We start from the raw sequence: 8,744 nt of genomic DNA on the forward strand, positions 1-8,744 counted from the left end.
ATCCACATTATTGGTGCTAGGCTCTTAAACTCCAAGCAATCAACTTCTACTACAAGGTAAGTAATTCTACTAGTTTTATTTGATTTAAGTACCCCATGCCATGCTAGTTAGGATAAGAACCTTGGAAAAATGATTATTTGCATGTATCTTAGTCAAACATAGATCCAAGGTTTCTAGGGTTGCATGTACACCATAGGAGTGTTAGAATGCTGAAAACCCATCACGTGTGTGGTTAACCGGCACACTAACATGGACTTGTGAGAAATGGCAAAAGTCTAAACAATCGAGACTATGATTACGGCATCCCTTTTCATAGTTCTAAAATTGTCAAGACACACCTGTGAGCTATCTAAGATAAGGTGTATGATTTTGATAAAGTCTTATCACAGCAAGCTCGTATCAGAAATCTGAACTTTGGTAAGAAAGTCAATAAAGTATTGACTTCTAGAAGTCCAACTGTTTTCTGGATACATGTCAAAGCTAGTCGGAGCATAAGTGTTATGCTAATAATCATCATTTTAGTGGGAGAATGATAATTATGATAAGTATTGCAAGTTAGCAATGTTAATTATAGAAAACAAAAAGTTTCAATCCGTGAAGTTGCAGGGGTTGAAAAGTTGTTTTGCTATAATTAAGGGAGAGGAAATTATACTTCATTTCAATTCTAAAAGCTTAGATTGAGGCTTTAATCATCTTTAGTCAAGGATATATATGAATTTTGTGTTGGAATGGCTCAACATAAGGAAATTCTATATATGGGTCCATTATTTGCGTTCTAAAATTCGATTATGATTACGGCATCCCTTTTCATATTCTAAATTATGAGAACTTGGCAAATAGAAATATTGTAGCAAAAGGACTGGTCTAGTATCATGTCTTTATGTGAGACATCATGAATCGTGTCCCATATGCTTCGGATATAGGAGCGATTGCATGTGTTATAATATTCATCCTTTCTAAATTTTCCAAATGCTCAGGGCATTAAGAGGGGAAAATCTAGAATTTAATATGACTAATTTGATTAAGCAATTGTCGAGGACAATCTAAGGTTTACCAAAGATTGGTAGCTCAGGGACAGTTGGAAGTATAGTGTTAATTTTAGAAGGACCATATTGACATATTCTGAAAAGAGGCAACTCTTGTTCAGAAGTGATGGTCAAAATGGGAATATGGAAATGTTTCCACAGGTAGAAATTATTCAATCTGTGTAAGATTAGAAAAACTTAATGCAAGAAGGATATTTCCATGGAGTTGATCTCCATTGGAATACTCTGTAATGTCTGTTGACAAGTCTTTGTGATTTTGTGCATAATCATTACAAGAGGATCAGTGCATATAAGTTTAAAATCTAACAGATTTCGGTAAATGGCAGGAATTTGGAATTCTTGCATTTGCGGTAAGGCTTTGGGATTGTGAAATAAGAATCATTGGAATTATGTTAAATCGATCTATTTCGCTAAGCAAAGATCATAGACAAACTTAGTGTGCATACTTGGCGTATGGAATAACTAATGTTTGGACAAACATAGTGTGCATACTTAGTGTATGGCATGACTAGTGTTTAGAAAACATAGTGTACATACTTGGAGCATGGGACAACTATTGTTTTAATTCAAGTATAAAGTTGATAGCTGAAACAGTATGCAATGAATAATGTGAAATCAATATGGTGATAAATAAAAGGTGTTTTATTTATATTCATAAGTTCTGAGACCATATTTGATTCGATTATTATTGTGTCTCACTTTGCATGTTTTGACTTCCAGAATAACTAGGTCGTTCTTCTCGAATGACTAAGTTATTCAAACTATCCACAGTCGGTCATATGTTGGAAGTAGATATGAATCAAGACTGTCATGAAGCTGGATTGTAGATGTCCAAGGTATGGGACATAGCAAGTGGTGCTACAACATTCATGAGTACTCATAAGTTCTGAGTATTGGATTCAACCCGCAATCATTTGAATCACTTCATGGATTTTATCACGAGTGATCATGAGACGATAATATCTTATATTCTTCAAACCTAGAGATATGAGTTGTTACTATGAGTTGGTTATACATTGATTGCGCGAAAACGCATTGGTAACTCGATGCTATAAAATGTGCCTTTGTGTATGATTCAACAAGTAGTAGAACAAGCCATATGAGTCGAAGTTTATCCATTCCTTTTACCTTCGGGATAAAAGCGATATCTGTAGGCCCCTCGATGATTTAGCGATGACACATGTGAGTGCTTGGCCAAGCCAGGACTGATTTGATTTGTTCAATCAGTCGGTCATCATAAATCGGAAATCGGGAAACAACAAATGGACAGAGAGAATTAATTACAATCCATGTCTCAGTCCATATGATATCTAGAATGGAGGAATATATGATCCCTTATCTAATGGACAAGTCATTGACGAGATCAGAGTTCAGTTACAACGTCAGAGTTCGACAGTGGCTTAAAGAGCTACGATTGCCAGTCGGTTTTTGAAGTCATACTCAATAATAGTTTTAGACTTATCCAAGTGGGAGACTGTTGGATTAGTGTCTAAGTCCATAACTATATTTGGTATGTACTTGACCCGGTTGGCATGGTCCATTTGGGTTGCATGGCATCATGCATTTGGATAGACTAAAATGAGAGAAATAACACTTAAGGTTTGGTAATATATTATAAGTTCTAATATATTAATAAGATTATTTAATTAGTATTGATCAAGAATTAATTTGGAATTAATTAAGTGATCAAAAGAAGACTAATTAAATATATGGGTTGATTGTGTAAATCATCCATACTTGTATAGTGGGCTAATGATCCATGGATTATCAAGTTGGGCTAAAACCCATAGGATGCTCCATGGTGTTTTTGTACCCATGGATCATGGAAATGAAAGGCCATGACAATTAGGGTTTACATGGTGTAACCCTAATTGTGACACACCATATAAGCATCTTATTCTTGTCAAAATCGGGACCATGAGAACCATGAGAAGACTATGTGTGTATGGTGAGGGCTATCCGACTTCATGAAGTGTATCATTTCTCTTTAAGTTATTCCAAGTGCATTTGATGTTGTGTGAACCATTTGAGGTGTCACACTTGGGGCACTCGGCTCTTAAGCATCAAGGAATCAAGCTACATAAAAAGGTATGTCTTATAACCTGTTTTATTACCCAAGTATCAAATATTGTATGCTAGAGAGGGTAATACCGTGGAATATTCATATTTGAATGTATAATGGAGAAAACATAGATCCAAGGTATTTAGGGTTGCATGTACACTTAGGAGTGTTAGAATGCTCAAAACCCAACAGTGGTATCAGAGCCTACGCTTGTTTTCTTGTTATACTTGCAAAATTTGCTGAAAAAACGAAGTTTGTTGCTGTCTGAACAGCAGACTCGCCGAGTCCATGGAGGGACTCGACGAGTCCAAGGCTAAATTCATCCAACTCGCCGAGTTGGACCCCCAGACAACATATCTTCGACTGTTTTGGCTGGAATTGGACTAGGAACATTACCCTAAGCTATTTTTCAACTTATAAACCTGTTTTTGATGTGGTAATGTTCATGCTAATCCGATTTCAAAGATAATTGTCAATAGATTCATGTTTTGTATTAGTTTTATGGTTAGGCTAATTACATGAAAAAGTTTGATTAAATTATCTCGTTCTTATGAGTTGCTTAGATTAATAGAAAAGTTATGTGAAATAGTAGTTTTCAATCCAAATTAATCTAAGATTTGGTTTTAAAATGTGTTTTTGTAACTTGTCCTCAAGTTATATGAAAAGTCACATTTAAGATTCATAAAACTCATAAATATTCCCATAGGTTATGAATAAAGAAATGTCATATTCTTTTAATAGTTTAAAGTCTTCCATAACGTGCCCTCAAGTTATGGAACTTGAAGAGTTTTTTGAATGAAAACTACTTTAAACACATAAGTTATGGAATTGAAAAGTTTTTGAATAGTTCAAAACTTGCCCTCAAGTTTTGGAATTTGAAAAGTTTTCTTTCATGAATACTTTAATTCCAAATTAAGCCCTTAGGATTTTAAAAGTTAAAATTCAACCCATATACTTTATAGTATTATAAGTTAATATATATATATATATATATATATATATATATATATATATATATATATATATATATATATGTATGTATAAGAGCAAGTCGTCTTACCATTAGTAGGCCTCATTCACGAAGCCGGTCTATAAGGGGGTATAAGGTTACTGCCTATAAAATGGCAGTTTAATGAGTGTCCACTCTCACCCACCGCTTCCTTGACTGGTGGAGGGTCGTTAGCCGAACGGGTAGGACAATGACTATAATTATCCCTTCATTATAAGTATAATGATAAATACTAAGTAACTAAACACTTATAAATTCCCAATCTTAGTTACTTAGGAAAAATGTGAATAAGGTGCTAACCCATGAAATTACACTTTGCACTTTGTTTGAGCTGTTAGTGGAGCGTGTGTGGTTAACCGGCACACTAACTGGTTTTAACAAAGTAGGCAAAGGGTTTCTTAAAGTTTATCATAGGCCGGTGGAGCGTGTGTGGTTAACCGGCACATCGGTTGAGTGATAAACATTTAAGAGTACCAAGTAATTTGCATGGTTACTTCACACCTTGTTTTGTGATCCTCGGCATCCCAGTCACAAAACCTGAAGGGCACAATCGAGATTGAAACATGCCATTGAAAAGTTCAATAAATCTCAAAAGATCTAGGAGTTTCAAATCCAAGTAAAACCTAATTAAATTATTTCGTTTTTCATGGTGGAAATTGGTGAATCGTCATTCACCTACCTTCAAATATTGTATAGCCTAGATTACGGCATCCCGTTTCCAATTTATAAAATATTGTGTTGGGTCCTAGCCTTAATATTTCATATTGGGTGTTATATTAAGGACTTTAGATCAACTATCTTGAATATCTCCCAAAAGATGTCTAGTTCAGACATCTATGATCTTCTCAAATCTCTTGGAACTTCACTTCCTCCACCTCCTCCAATTGTTCTCCCTAACTCACAAGTTCAAGGTCACTCAAGCCCTATTGGCAAGCAAGGTCTATGTGTGCTCGCATCTTGGAGATGAAGTCACATATTGACAAGCCGAGAGAGTTGGGTGTCAAAGTCTTAAGAAAGTTGGATGTTCAATCACTTTCTAAGTCACATAGTGAGTTCCTTTGGGACTACTATGAAAAAGACTATGACATGACCCTTAAATGATCTTATCTATTTGCTTGGTGCTGCTGAATCAGCAATGATTTGGAGGACTAGTAAAGCAAGTTTGATTAAGAAGATCAACTTCCCAAACCTTAAATGGACATTGACAATGATAACATTGGATATCCAGAAAATGCTTTCTCTTCCCAATGGAAAGGGATCGGCCACAGTCAACTCGGTTGACCAAATGGTAAAGAGAAAAAGCTAAGTCTACGACAGTCTCATGTACCATTCCCAAAGAGTCCATATGTTTCTCTTGCCAAAGGAAGGGGCATTTATTGCGAAGCTGCCTATTAACCTGAAAGATCATAAGGTTGATCAAGTCAAGAAGTTTGACTCTACTTCAGGTAAAATTCACTATCTAACTCTGTTAAGTTTCTATTCTGAGATTCTTATTACATGATGTGACTGTGTCACATGTTGATGTTTTAAGAATCAAAGAAAAGTGAAGAAACTTAAAGGAAGTATATGCTGATTCTGATCGCGAAGATGGATTTCGATCGCATGGTTCGGTGATCAGAATTTTTGAGCTGTTGCTTAGGAGTTATGATATATTGCTTAGGAATAGATAACAACAAGTTTTTCATATACTTTTGCACTGTAAGGATAAGTTTTTCCGCAAAGTTTTAAAATTAAAGGAAATTTTTTATTTTATTTATTCTAAGTATCCTTACAATGGCATTTGTGAAAAAAAAATTGTTGCTTATATGATTCCATTGATAGCAATAATGGAAAAATGGATTTGTTTCTTTCATTTGTGGTATTGTCTAATTTACCAAATAAGGAAAGATTCTCATCACCCAAGGTTTCAGTTGGATAGAAACTTGGAAATCATGCAAGTTACTAGAATGCCAAAGAGAATGAAGAGAATGTATAGAGCATGTAAAGAGAATGCCCCCAGACAACCCGATGTTGTCTTGTAAAAGAGAATGCTGGTAAAACAACCCCCGTGGTTGCGTACCGGAGCGAGTAAGTTACCGAGTAATCCAAAGAGAAATAAGAATGGTTTTCCCGTCAATTTATAATGTTAATTCCTCTAAGTGAGTCGTTATAACCATACTAGATAATGACAATTTCGTCAGTCTTGGCATTTATGGACGCCGACCGAAATAGAATAAGGTTTTCGTTAGCCTAGACTGATTTAGTCTAACTGTAGCAAACAACTCAGGTGTGGGGTGTCATCCCCGTATAGATCTATACAAAAATCCTCGCTCCTCCTCCAAGAGACTTTGGTTATAACTAGAGGCTACGATCGTACACTCAATAGGTGTCAACCGACACGTCTCACTAGATCCTTAATCGAAATTTACGCGAAGAGAAACATATAAATCACACTCCAGGCCCAATGAATCATGTAAGTGAACAACTAAGGCTCACTAAACATGTAAGTCATTTCAAGGCTCGGAAGGAATGAGATTATATAACATGGGCCCAAAATATATGTAAAAGGACAACTAAGGCCCATTTCACATGTTTGTTATTTACAAGCCCAAATAGCACGCAAGGAGTATCCAAGGTCCGTCGAGCATGTTAGTGGGTCAATAAGGCCCAATAAACATATAAAGAGTATTCAAGACCTATCAAGCATATAAATGGGCCACTAAGGTCCAATAACATGAGACTGGCAAAATTAACTCGTTTGTTAGTTTAATGTTTATTTTGGTTCAATTATTTCCCAAAATGACATAAAAGGCCCACCTTTTTGTAAAATGACATTCTTGGCCCATTAAGCCGAAAATTTACAATTAAGGACCATTTTTTTTTGTAAAAATAACATTTTTAACTCGCTTTTGTCGAAAATATCATTTTTGGCTTTATTTTTATAAAAATGTGCATTTTCGGCCCATTATAGATAAGTTCATCTTTTTGGCCCAAATTTTAATAATTTCACATCTTTAAACCCTTTTATCAAAAATTTACATTTTTGGCACAACTTTGTTGAAAATGACATTTAAGCCCACAAAAGTCCAAATGTTACAAATTTTGGCCCAAAGCCGTGAGAAGCCCAAATAAGGCCCATTTATGAAAATGTTTACATTTTTAGTCCTTGTAAGTTCTCAAATGTCGAAACTAACCATGTTTATCAAAAAAATCCTTTTTGAACCCCTACTAACTGTGAGTTACATAAAGTATACCCATTTTTGGTTATTTTGTCACTTTTGGCCCTCTTATGCGATTTTTCTTAGTTTCAAGTAACTTGTATGTAGTTTAAAACCACTTCTTTGTAAGATAAGTTGTAATGAGTGTTATGTTTCAACTAATAGCATCATCTTTTAGTAGATCTCTTAAGTTCATGGAGTTTAAACACATAATCACATATATAACATGAAAAACACACAAAATCATGCATACACACATAGATCTACACAAAACAACTTGTATTCTCCCCCAAAACAAAGTAAAAATCGAAAATAGGGGGTATGAACTCACTTTGGGTTGTTGTTCTCGGTTTGATGAAGAGTTTGAAGAAGATTTCGGCCCTAGATGTTTCCTTGAGGAGATTTTCGTGATCTATGAAGTCCTAAGAGCATGGATCAAGAAAACATGTGCTTATGAGGATGGATCTACAATAAAATGAAATAAACCGCTTTAAGTTTACGTAATCTTACCTAGTATGAAGTTTGAAGAGATTTTCCTTAAGACACACACAAGTACACACGAATTTTAGGAAGGATAGAAGAGGTTTCTTTGAGTGTTCTTAGAGAGGAATGCTTGAGTGAGTTTGAGAGTAAAATGAAGGTGGTGGTGGTTTTTGGCTCTATGGTCGTGCATAAGAAGAGAGAAAGATAGGAGAGAGGTTGAGATGTGATGGTTGCATTGAGACATGAGATTAGTATGGAAGTTTGTTGGATAATGGCTTGGAAATCCATCTTGTAAACATGAGGTGGCACTCTTAATATCCTTTGCTAATTTGTTTTTTTTAAGTGGGCCATGAATGGGAAAGGATGGGTTCACGACCCAATTAAGATGAGGAGATGGGTTCTCGGCCCATCAAGGTTAAATAGAATGGTTCACGGTCCATTATGGCCCATGAAAAATAAGTGAGTGATTTTGGGCCCAATTTGGCCCAATTGCTATGGTTTGACGAATGTGGGCCCAACTAGAGCCCAAATGGGTTTCATTGGTCCAAAATCATTAAATAGAAGGTTTACTGGTCCATTAGGCCCAATAACAGGATCCTAGTTCATATTAAATTTGAACCGGAATATTTAGGGTTTTCAACCCATAGTTAAGTAAACGAGATGCATTGTATTAGATTTTTGAGCTTCACTCAGGAGTTTTGATTCAAATAGATGATTTTGATTGAGCATAGAGTATGATATCCACTTCAATTACAAGTCTTATGATAGTTGATGTTTACATGAGGACATAGTTTCCTAGCAAAAAAAATGCTAAATACAAAGATGTGTTACAAAGATGGTGAAACTAATATGAGTACAAGTGTAGTAATCAGGATAATCGTGTGTGTGGTGTGCTAAATACATGTGTTATTTATAGTCTAATGATCAGGTGCCTTGTTGTGTTTTAT

This window comes from Lactuca virosa, chromosome 3 (genome assembly GCF_052849685.1).
Source record: "Lactuca virosa cultivar CGN04683 chromosome 3, Lactuca_virosa_CGN04683_v6, whole genome shotgun sequence".
Classification (NCBI taxonomy): Eukaryota; Viridiplantae; Streptophyta; class Magnoliopsida; order Asterales; family Asteraceae; genus Lactuca; species Lactuca virosa.